The 13,350-nt window shown below is 39.2% G+C and overlaps 1 pseudogene; it reads right to left on the reverse strand.

Moving 5' to 3' along the window:
- Window positions 1–12,981: 12,981 nt before the first annotated feature.
- Window positions 12,982–13,099, reverse strand: LOC124620652 (annotated as a pseudogene).
- Between the last annotated feature and the right edge of the window lie 251 nt (window positions 13,100–13,350).

Genomic DNA, 13,350 nt, shown 5'->3' on the forward strand with positions numbered 1-13,350 from the left:
CAGCTCGTTCAGTTTCAGATGCTTTCATCAAACATTTTCTTAAAGAAGTGGGTCATGTTGATAAGGTTATATCAGATAATGGATCTCAGTTTCGCTCTAAAATTTGGCTTCGTACTCTACGGTGTCGTAAGATTAAACCAATTTTCATTTCACTTTTTCACCCTCAATCTAACGCTTCAGAGCGATGGATGAAGGAAATCAATAAATTGTGTCGACTTTATTGTCATCAGAATCACAGAACTTGGGATCAGTATCTTCATATTTTTCAAAACATTCTGAATGAACTCCCTAATGATTCAACTTCTTTACCGTCGAAATTGATATTAAAAAATAAAGCACCGACAAATCGCATTTCTGAAATCGTTCCTTTTCCGCCTACACGGAAACTGCGGCATTCTGAAGTTGTGAAACTGGCTCTGCAAAATATTGCATCTGCAGCTGCTAGAAGAGAGAAATCAGCTAAACGTCCTGGTCGTTTAAAAACTTTGTCAGTTGGTCAAAAGGTGTTAATCAAGTCTCACCGTTTGTCTCACAAAGGGAAAGGCTTGTGTCGCAAATTTTTTCTGCTTTATAACGGTCCGTATAGAGTTCGCAAAATTATTCATGATAACACTGTCGAAGTAGAAACTCTTAAATCTCGGCGCTCTAAGGGAATACATCATATATCGAACGTTAAAATTTTTGTGGAATGACATACTTTCGAGAAACCAACAGTTATACGTAAACATGCAGAGAATATAAGGATACCGCGCCGTGTTCCGGCGGCGGCACATACTCAAAGCAACAGTCAAGTCTGCGCGCCGCACAAGGCAGTCACTGACCGTAAACAATTTCTTCCTACGTCACGCGTACCTACAGCTGATCGAGCGCTCAGTGCGAATGCACTGACAGCCGTAAACAAATACACAGTTTAATTTCTCCGATTAAATTCAGTATAAAGCTATAGTGACTTGATAAATTATGTTATTAACGTTCAGTATTTTTCAGGATACGGTTGTATAAAATATTTAAGAACTTCAGGTAAATTCTGTGTGTGTCGAATGTTAAGAGGACTTGCTATCGAGAAAATTTCAGGAAGAATGTAATTTCGAAGAAGAAAGTAATAAACTAAAAAGGTAACTATTAATTAAGTTTATTTTTCAGGTAACATATTTTCCCTTATGTACGTACTTTAGACGTAATTTGCTGTTCGCGATTACGTGATTTATACTTTGTGTTAACTGATTTTGACAATGATTGATTAATGAACAGGGTTGTTACTTGTGTATATTATGCATCGCTTGGCTGCTATGCTTTTTCACTGATGTCACATTTTTTTTATTATGTGCCTGCTGTGCTTATTTATTTAAATTATAATTGTCACCTGATTAAATGTGCTGATGTGGTTATGTATGTAGGTTACACTTTGTGATTTATCTGCTTGCGCCTTCATGTTTACTTATTAAGATTACATATGAACATTTATTTGCTTATGCTGATATGATGCTAATGACCTGTTTATTATGTAAGATAACATATTTGCTGCTTTGCGTATGGATTGCATATTTACACATTTCTGTTTTGTTGTCATGACTACTCTTTAATTTGGTATATAGAAATGCTGATATACTGTGCACGAACATAGAGTTTAGGTCACGCTATGGTATTAATTATAGATTGTTTGCTTGGCAGAGCCTCGTGGTAGGAATTGTGCTGCATCCACTTGTTGACATTATGTTCTCTACTGGTATATTGTCTCGCTATTGCATGTTTTGCTTACGCTCAGTGCTTTATATTTTAAGATAAGAAAATGAACTGCCATGAGCTGGAGCTTTTATGGAAGCTGTATAAATTTATGCTAGTAGAAAAGAAGCTAACGACATGAAATACCAACACTAGGTTTAGACCATTGACAGTTATTACACTGCATTCTTCGTGAGCAATTGAATTAGTAAGTGACACTCGACACAAGAAATACTCCACATGTTTGCTTCTGTTTTGCCATGACTCTTAAGGTGGTGTACACACTGTGAATTATTACTATCATTCACACTCTGTACTCGTACTTACTTACTGAAAGTTATTCAAACTAAAGGCTGTTAGAGGTCGTGTATGCATTTCTTTTATTTTATGATGGACAAGGTAACCAAAATGTATTTTATAATTCATAATGAGTAGAAGATTTGCGTCAGATGGATTACACAGAGGTTGTGTGTGGACATTGTGTCTTCGGATTGTATGGGATGATGAATTGAAGTTTCCACCAGGATTTTGTCTGTACTTGTTCGAGGAGACTGACTAGAGGAAAGAGTTGTTATGGAAGTGAAATGATATTGATGATAAGGTTTATATGCATCGACGTATGAGGTATTATTGAGGTATTGAGATTGTGTGAAGTTGACGATTATTGCAGTTTTGGTGGACAAGAGGTAAGGTAAATGATATTGATGATAAGGTTTATATGTATCGACGTAAGAGGTATTATTGAAGTATTAAGATTATGTGATGCTGATGATTATTGGAGTTTTAGTGGATAAGAGGTGAAGTAAGTGAGGAGCATTTTTTTTTTTTTGTTGGTTTATATGGAACAAGGAGGATGAAAATGGCAGACTAGAACACTAAAGTAGAAGGAAGATTGTCTACACACACACTTTGTTAAATCAATAAGCAGTATATACTTTTTTTGAAGAGAGGAAGTAATTGCATATCTTGGCACACTGACAGTTGTTCAGCAACCGTACATTTTGATTTGGCTTGGCAAACATTGGTCTTGACATGATGATTATGATGTTGACTAACTATTATTGACTGTTATATATTGCTGCCACTACTACTTGATACACATGTCGAACATCAAATCTTTGACAGAATTGCATTTACACAGTTAACACTATTCAATTACACAGTAGTACTTAAAGTGGATGAAAGGTGAGTGAGTGTGTTTTGTGTGTTTTCCTTTCCTAATCCCAAATAATTGGTACCGACCTATATCCTAAATATTATTTTTCTTGTTTGTTGTGGCCTGCACTGACACCCATAAATATTATAGGTTTACTGATATTTGTGTATTTGTAATATTTAATATGACAATTATCTGATATCATTTGTGTGTTTATTATAATCTGTATGTTTAGTGTAAGAGCATTGATGATAATTTTGTAAAAGCAATTGTGTGTGCATTCAAACTGTTGTTCGTGCTTGCACCTGTTCAACATTACTGGGTGCCACTGTTGGAACTGCTCAACCAGTGATGAGATGTCACTTGTTGCTGTCTGCACCTGTTCAACATTGCTGGGTGCCACTGATGGAACTGCTTCTACTGACATAATGTCACTTGTTGGTGTCTGCACCTGTTCAACATTGCTAGGTGCCACTGATGGAACTGCCTCTACTGAAATAATGTCACTTGTTGCTGTCTGCACCTACTCAACATTACTGGGTGCCACTGATGGACTGCTTCTGCTGAAATTATGTCACTTGTTGGTGTCCGCACCTGTTCAACATTACTGGGTGCCATTAATGGACTGCTTCTACTGACATAATGTCACTTGTTGGTGTCTACACCTGTCAACATTACTGGGTGCCACTGATGGACTGCTTCTACTGAAATGATGTCACTTGTTGGTGTCTGCACCGGTTCAACATTGCTGGGTGCCACTGATGGAACTGCTTATACTGAAATGATGTCACTTGTTGGTGTCTGCACCTGCTCAACATTACTGGGTGTCACTGATGGAACTACTTCTACTGAAATAATGTCACTTGTCGGTGTCTGCACCTGTTCAACATTACTGGGTGCCACTGTTGGAACTGCTTCTACTCAAATGATGTTACTTCTTGCTGTTTGCACCTGTTGACCATTGCTGGTTACTACTGCTGGAACTGTCAACTACTTGTTTATTAAAATATTGAAAGGGTTTTATGTGAATATTTGTAAGAACTGATTTTTTGTGTGTTTACTGTTTATAAGATGTTATGAGACTCTTATCTGAACCTATTCGTCATGGCTGACGCTATTGATTGAATTGTTTAACCACATGATACTTATGTAGACTATTATGTAAAATCACATGTATGCAAGTTTTTGTATTCCTTACTGTATTTTATATATTAGGTTATTGAAGGGTCAGTGCAAAGCCAAAATTTATTTAGTTATGTGATATTTAGTTATTGATATTACTTTTTAATTTTTGTCTGTATTTTTTGGACGAATTTGGTGGTATTTTCACCACCAATGCTGGCAAAAATACCATCAAATTCTGGCCCGTGGAGGAGGGGCATATGAAAGGTGGCTACACTGAGTCACAGCGCCAGAGATTGCGCCAAAGAGTATTATTCAGCCGCCTCCACTGGCAGTGCTTATTGAGAAGTAGCAGTAGGCAGTTCTTGTCGAGAAGTCATGGTGGAGAGTACTATTGAGATGTTGCAGTAGCGAGTCGTAGTTGAGAAGTTGCGGTAGTGAGTGCTTGTTCAGAATTTGTAGTATTGTTTTGATGGGCTAGACACTAGATGTTATTGGATTGGGGATGCTGTAATGATCAGAGTGTGCTTTTCGTCAATATATATGAAGGTAAAAAATTCCGGTTTTTTTTTCATTATTTCAATGTCTTAAACAATAATGCCTCTTGGTCACAGGTTCAGTCAACAAAGCATCTGGCTCGTGTTCTTATATTAGACTGCATCTCTGGTTTCTATGTGCAATTATAGTATTTCTGGTTTTTTTTTAGTTACTTCAGCACAAATGGTGTTTAAAATATCTGGTCTTATTGAGGAAGAACCGTGCCAGATGTGTACGTTGAATCACCCTTCCACACACAGAACAGCTACACTTGTGTTTTGTTGTTTCCTAGGTTTTACAGTTGCTTGGGGACTTAATTAATTAATTGTGTTAACGGAAGTTTTCTTTCATTCTTTGTTGTTATTCTATGCAGTCAGATTGCATACTAATACCAGTCAGGGCCAACCGTTTACGAGACTGCGTAACCGGACAGTCAGCTACTAAAATTAAAAATTATTTGCATTCATTATATAAATAAGCCCCCATGCAAGTTTCTACATGTCGCCACTCCAGACTTTATTGTGGTTCAACATAAAGCCTACTTGGCAGAGAAGGAATGCCATCTTAAATGTGAATTTCAGACCACACTGCCATTATATCTTCTTCACTTGGTGTAGTCAGAAGAGAATGGAATCTTTCTCTTCCTATCTAAAATCATTGATAGAAGTGGGAATCGAACCCAGACCATAGGTATAAGAACCTAACATCAGTCGAACATACCACCAAACCCTCTTTTCTATGACTCATTTTTCTATCGTTGCGCCACACTGGATGAGAATTCTGACACACAGGCTCCCTGTAGTAAATTGCAGTGTGTTCAATAAATTCGTTTACTTGGTTGACCGAATCACCATGAACTAGCTGCCTCGGCTACCCAGTGCATACATTCGACTCTATTTTGTAATCACCGAAATAAAATCACGTAACTGCCACCTACACAGAACTGCCAACAGTGTAGGATGCAGACATTTAAATAGGAAGTGTTCCTTTCCACTTGAGCTATTCTATTGCGCTATCTGTTTGTAAAAAACGTCGTGCAGCGCAAAAGAAAAGCTCTAACTGTTTCTCTCAGAAGTCTAGACCCGGCCATTTGCATTATGTGGCAGCGCTGTGGTATGCAGAAGTTCTGGAGGAATTGTTGTTCAGCTCTGGAGCGGCTGTAGCTATGTGTTAGCTAGTAGCGTAATGGTAAGTGTCGTGCACCGTAGATAAGACGTCGCGAGTTCGGATACATTTACTACTAAATTTTTTTAAAACGCAATTCTGCTGTCTACTGAAGTTACCAATCTAATGGAACTTCGAACATAATTCCCTTCACTTCTCAACCCAAAATAGTCGCATGAGGAAAAAGGGCTAACTTCTGTGACATTTTGTTCTTTTCAGTTTTAATAGACAGCCAGGTAGCAGATGCATCTCGAAGCTTTTGTATTATGTATGGGGAGAGGGCATCGTGCCCAAATAGTCAGAAAAGTATTTTCTACATTATCTGTCGTGTGGTAGTGGCATTTTATTCTTCTTCAAACATTGTTTGACAGCTTTAACTCAGAACAAGGTGTCTACATGCATGTAATCAATAAACTGCATGTGCATCGTCAGACTGTTATAGATAACAACAGAGAATTAGCATATATCGTTGATGATTAATTTCGCTCTCATGTTTACTATTGTTTCAACAACACTAAAGGAAACCTTACGAAAACTGTGCACTGTGTTATAAGAAATGAAATAAAACTACCCACAATAACCTTACGACGAAAGTCTGTTTTAATAAAACTGAGTATCTGTACACAAGCATGCCTCTACCGACACGAATTAGTAACATACTACTGACTTACATTTTGATTGGGTCTGTGTTTAATTGGTATGCTGTGTCATACTCAAGAGGTATGCAAATGTGGCATTTGATAAATGTAGTTATAGAAACCCAAAATTTGCTTGTCAGCAGCGGAAAGAGGCGTTACCTGTTGTGCAGCATTGTAAGTTTTTCACCATTGCACTATGAGTCGAAAGTATTTTCTTGCGATTTCCTTATTGATGTTTGATCTGACTGCTTGTAGCTCTTTCACAGAAGGGGAAGAACGTTGGAGTCACTGAGACTGGAACTGCGAAACATAACAGACGCTTTTTCACAGGTCAGCACGTTACCGCAGAGCTGGCGAACAGGTATGTGTGTGAGCTTCCTCTTACGAGGCCAATAGTGGCTAGAACTCATAAACCGCTATTTAAAGGACGAGAGTCGAAAGTATTTTCTTGCGATTTCCTTATTGATGTTTGATCTGACTGCTTGTAGCTCTTTCACAGAAGGGGAAGAACGTTGGAGTCACTGAGACTGGAACTGCGAAACATAACAGACGCTTTTTCACAGGTCAGCACGTTACCGCAGAGCTGGCGAACAGGTATGTGTGTGAGCTTCCTCTTACGAGGCCAATAGTGGCTAGAACTCATAAACCGCTATTTAAAGGACGAGATTAGTTACGATTTCCACCTGCAACGACTTTCCTGGGCTGAAAACCGTAAGTTTACAATCTTTTGTCACACCTCAAGCGATAATAACTGAGATTATTCAATGGAAATGACAAGTAAAATCAAGTGAACTTTAAGGCTGAATTCCGTGCACACAAGGAAGTAACTCGTCGATCACAGAGTTCCCAAACGTACGTTGCCTTGTTGCCAAATCTCAGTTACAGTGTCAGCAGGAAGAAGACGAACCGATGTGATCCTACAGCGGGCTGGGAAGTGACCATAGCTGGTGTCTCCAAGTCGCAGCTGCTACGGCCTGGAATACGTAATGCGACTGATTCGCTTTTCTGTAACTAGGTTTAGGGACTGGAGTGTAGTTACTAAAAATACTCAGAATTGACTGCAAGCTAAGCATCATAAATCAGTAACTCTCATAGTTGTTTTTATATTCCTTTCGCAAGTGTACTCAAAACTAAGAAACTCATTCACAGGCGTTTTTGTGCCTCGCAGATAGTCGAGCACAACAAACAAATAAAAAAAAATAATGTGTGTGTGTGTGTGTGTGTGACACACACAGAGAGAGAGTGTGTGTAAAAAATTGTTGTAAAGAAATAGAATCATGGTATGTAAAGAAATCTTTCATTTAAAATGACATGTTCCACATCATTACGAAATGTCGTATTCATGATCTATGGAACAAGAATTAATCTAATCTAATCTAATCATACTGATGACTAGCCATGAAGAGTCATGAATTACCGAAATATTTGCCAATACCAGCAACCAAATCTAAACTTGAAAATAAAAGACGATAATTTTTGTAATAAACCGGGACCCCTATCAAGACCCTTTCGTCCCTGTTAGCTAACCACGAAAGATGTCTGATATACCTCCATTCTGAAGTAACTAAGTGTGCATGCATTTAAAGATGAAGTGCAAGATGTGAAGTTCTGTGACGGAGATACGAACCCAACACGTAATCGGATTGTTAACTAAGAAAAATCAAATGTTACTTATCGGTTTTTCTTACGACCTGCTAGGTGTTTGAATCTAAAGTAAGAATACAAAGTTTTGTGCCCAAGCGACAATCGAACTGCACACCTACGGTGCATCCACAAATATAGCTTAAGTATCAGTTGCTTACTCACCAACACTAAGATGTGTGCGTGTTTGACCAGAAATAACGACACCTATAGCGATTGTTGGCAACACGTGAACAGACATTAAAAATGCATGTTAATTTTCACTCGCAGGTGGGTGTGCACTTGGTAGGACTTGAAATGAAATTACGAATATTTTTGTACTGGATCCTTTGGAGGAGACCTAGAGAAGATTGCAGTCTTGGGAAAAGGAACGAAATGATTGAAGTATACTGTTCTGAGAGATTCAGATACTCGAAAGAGGAGATACGAATTCGAATCACAGTCCAGCAACAAATTTTTCAACGTCCTCCACTGTGAAGTGTGAAGTTACCGGATAATTCGATTATTACTATCATTTTATTCATACCGCTACTGGAACACTCGTGCTTGAAGATCATTTAATGCCTTTTGGTCAATATAGAAGTAGTTTCCCAAGAACAGGTTCTTTCCTTGTCAACGGAATCCTTTTCATGTTAATATCAAACATCAGCAGTTACTCGTAGATTACATTAAAACTAAAGTAACAGATGAAGGCGCTACTTGATAACAAAAACGCGCTGCCTTTCTTGATTTACTTGCGCATAGAAATGGCTGTCGAATACTGCCATACCAAAAGGCAAGAGATCTTACTGCCTTCCGATATACGTCGCTGTCAGTTCTTCCATGTGATATGGTCGATACTCAGTTTTATTAAAACAGACTTTCGTCGTAAGGTTATTGTGGGTAGTTTTATTTCATTTCTTATAATACAGTGCACAGTTTTCGTAAGGTTTCCTTTAGTGTTGTTGAAACAATAGTAAACATGAGAGCGAAATTAATCATCAACGATATATGCTAATTCTCTGTTGTTATCTATAACAGTCTGACGATGCACATGCAGTTTATTGATTACATGCATGTAGACACCTTGTTCTGAGTTAAAGCTGTCAAACAATGTTTGAAGAAGAATAAAATGACACTACCACACTACAGATAATGTAGAAAATACTTTTCTGACTATTTGGGCACGATGCCCTCTCCCCATGCATAATACAAAAGCTTCGAGATGCATCTGCTACCTGGCTGTCTATTAAAACTGAAAAGAACAAAATGTCACAGAAGTTAGCCCTTTTTCCTCATGCGACTATTTTGGGTTGAGAAGTGAAGGGAATTATGTTCGAAGTTCCATTAGATTGGTAACTTCAGTAGACAGCAGAATTGCGTTTTAAAAAAATTTAGTAGTAAATGTATCCGAACTCGCGACATCTTATCTACGGTGCACGACACTTACCATTACGCTACCAGCTGACACATAGCTACAACCGCTCCAGAGCTGAACAATAATTCCTCCAGAACTTCTGCATACCACAGCGCTGCCAGATAATGCAAATGGCCGGGTCTAGACTTCTGAGAGAAACAGTTAGAGCTTTTCTTTTGCGCTGCACGACGTTTTTTACAAACAGATAGCGCAATAGAATAGCTCAAGTGGAAAGGAACGCTTCCTATTTAAATGTCTGCATCCTACACTGTTGGCAGTTCTGTGTAGGTGGCAGTTACGTGATTTTATTTCGGTGATTACAAAATAGAGTCGAATGTATGCACTGGGTAGCCGAGGCAGCTAGTTCATGGTGATTCGGTCAACCAAGTAAACGAATTTACTGAACACGCTGCAATTTACTACAGGGAGCCTGTGTGTCAGAATTCTCATCCAGTGTGGCGCAACGATAGAAAAATGAGTCATAGAAAAGAGGGTTTGGTGGTATGTTCGACTGATGTTAGGTTCTTATACCTATGGTCTGGGTTCAATTCCCACTTCTATGAATGATTTTAGATAGGAAGAGAAAGATTCCATTCTCTTCTGACTACACCAAGTGAAGAAGATATAATGGCAGTGTGGTCTGAAATTCACATATATGATGGCATTCCTTATCTGCCAAGTAGGCGTTATGTTGAACCACAATAAAGTCTGGAGTGGCAACATGTAGAAACTCTATCACCAGTAACCTTTCTTATACTAGTTATTTATTCCTAGTGTCGAAGCAAACGCTATGTAGAGTCACAGGACACTTATTCCATCTTTTATCTGAGTTTCTGTATGTCGATAAAATTGGTTCTGAACTGAGAATGCGACTCAGACCGCTCTTAACGCGGAATTTGATCTCTTCGTGGCAACACAGCTCGGCTACAATTTGTTGTTTGTTCAAAACTGCCGATTCCTCAACATCTCCACATATTACGTGTGAATGGGTTCGAATCCTGGCCGGCACTAAGGATTTCATTATGTATTATCAAGCTCTAGCATGAGAACACCTATCTGATGGTGGATAATAATTTTGATTTTTAATGTTTTTTCATTCGTTGTCAACACTAACGATATCTAACGTTTTTAACTCCCAGTGGGACACAGAACTATTTGCGAGATCACTGTAAGTTCAAGATGTTATTCCGAGCTGCTGGTGGAGAAAAATTCGGTAGCTGACGTCTCTTTGTGTGTAGTCAACAACGATATGTGTGGGGCTCTATTCCCAGTGAGCACTGAACTCTTCGTCATATTATTTATAGTTCAAACATGCTCACATGTCGCTGCTGGTGCAACAAACCCATATTTAACGTTCGTTTTCTCTAGAATATAACAGCGATAGGTGCCGGGTTGGAGTCCTGGGAAGGAAAAAATTAATGTTTCTTCTCGTCATTTCAGTTAAAACGTCTAGCTACTGCCGAGAAAATCCGATATGTCACAGTTGGTTATGCTTCGATATCAATCCAATTAGATTCTGGGTTCGAATCCCCGTCCAACACAAAGCTTTACCTCACGGCATTTCAAGTAAGTTACTTGTGAAGTTACTTGTGAAGAAGCAATATTTAACATCTCTCGTAGTTCGTTAACAGGGACAAGAGATGCTGGGGAGGAATTCGCGTCCGTTAAAAATGTTTGTGTTATGTAATTTAAAGTTGATATTTGCTAACTCATACTGTCTAAAATCGAGGTATATCACTCTCTGTATGCCTAATCAGGAATGACTGTTAGTTTGCGTCAGTCACGAAATCTTTGCTTATTTTGCATTGCCTAGGTTTGAATCCATACGCAGAACGAGACGGTTCGTCGTGTCATTTGAAGTTCATACATATTCTCAACTAGCTGCTCGTGGATAACTTAAATTTTTAATATAATTTTGTGTTAAATAATAAGTACTGTATGATACTTTGACGATAAAATCATAAATACGACGAACTCACAACGTGCATTACCTATCTGACATAGTAATGAGAGTGGCAACATTTCAAGTATGTAATTTATTGTAAGAAATGTGAGATTACAAGCCTTAACGACACTCTTATCTGTGATAAGGTGTTCCTTGATATTTGTAGCATAGTGGTATTACTTTACATCACGAGTTACTGCGATACAGAGCAGTGTTTTCTAGTGGTGACTTGCTGGAACCATTTTCAATAGCCAAACGACTGTACCAAGAAGCGATTAGAGGACCTGCTAGACAGCCGCGTTATGCCGGTTGCATGCGAATCAGGCGAAATGCAGTTCAGGTCGTTCGGATAGTTTTGAGCATGACTGTACATCAATGGAAAGACTCAATCAATATCTCCATTGCGCGATAACAATGGTCATGCTGCTAATGGCAGTGCCACCAAAGGTGAGTTACTAAGTTAGATTTTTCGAAATTCCTTCACCATGCGGGACGAAGAAAATAATCCAGATTTCGACCAAGAACAACTGACAACACGACTAACTCAGAAATAGATATTCTGGGTGTAACAGAGCAGCCTAAATCATTTAATACAGGTAAGGCCTCCAGACCTGAGTTTATACCGCTCAGGTTCCTTTCGGAGTATGCTGATGCAATAGCTTCATATGTGGCTATCATATACAACTGATCGCTCGTTGAGACATTCTTACTTAAAACCGGAAAGCTGTATAGGCCGCACCAATATCCAGAAAGAAATAACAGTAATCCGCTGAACTACAGAGCCACATCGCTAACATAGATTTGAGGTAGGATTTTGGAACATACACTGTGTTCCAACATTATGAATTATCTCGAAGTGAACGATATATTGACAGACAGCCAACACGGATTCAGAGAATTTGTGAAACATAACTAGATATTTATTCTCACGAAGTAATGAGTGCTGTTGACAAGGGATGTCAAACTGATTCCAGATTTTTAGCTTTCCAGAAGGCTTTTGACACCATACCTGACAAGTTATCTCTAATAAACTATTGTCTCAGTTGTGCGATTGGATTCGTCATTTCCTGTCAGAAAGATCGTAGTTCGTAGTGACTAAAGGAAAGACATCAAATAAACAAGAAGTAATATCTTTCGTTTGCCAAGGAAGTGTTGTAGGTCCTCTGCTGTTCCTGATCTACATAAACGATTTAGGAAGCAATCTTAGTAGCACTTTTACAATGTTTTCAGATGATGGTGTCATTCACCGTCTTATAAAGTCACTAAACGATCAAAACAAATTGCAAAACGCTTCAGACAAGATATCTGTATGATGCAAATAGTGGCAATGGAGTCTTAAATAATGAAAAGTGTGAAGTCATCAACATGAATACCAAAAGAAAACCGCTAAATTTCTGTTACATGATAAATCACACAAATATACAGGCTGTAAATTCAAGTAAGTATTTAGAGATTACTCACACTCCGTCTTCAGGCCACGAGTGGCCTACCGGGACTATTCGACCGCCGTGTCATCCTCAGTCGAAGATGTCGATAGGAGGGGCGTGGGGTCAGCACACCGCTCTCCCGGTCATTATGATGGTATTCTTGACCGAAGCCGCTACTATTCGGTCGAGTAGCTACTCAATTGGCGTCACGAGGCTGAGTGCACCCCGAAAAATGGCAACAGCGCATGGCGGCCTGGATGGTCACCCATCCGAGTGCCGACCACGCCCGACAGCGCTTAACTTCGGTGATCTCACGGAAACCGGTGTATCCACCGCGGCAAGGCCGTTGCCGTTTAGAGACTACAGTTAGGGAAATGTTAAGTCGGAACGATGACATACATAATGTTACGGGAAAGCAAACCAAAGACTGCGATTTATTGGCGGAACGCTGAGAAAACCCAACGGGACTACTGAAGAGACTGGCTACAGTACGCTTGTACGTCCTTTTTTGGAGTTGTTCTGGCGCAACCACAAGCGCCGGAACCGAGATGAGCAATGCGAGACCAGAGAAGGCGGTGAAAGGACATCGGCCAGTGGTGCAC

Source organism: Schistocerca americana, chromosome 6 (genome assembly GCF_021461395.2).
Source record: "Schistocerca americana isolate TAMUIC-IGC-003095 chromosome 6, iqSchAmer2.1, whole genome shotgun sequence".
NCBI lineage: Eukaryota > Metazoa > Arthropoda > Insecta > Orthoptera > Acrididae > Schistocerca > Schistocerca americana.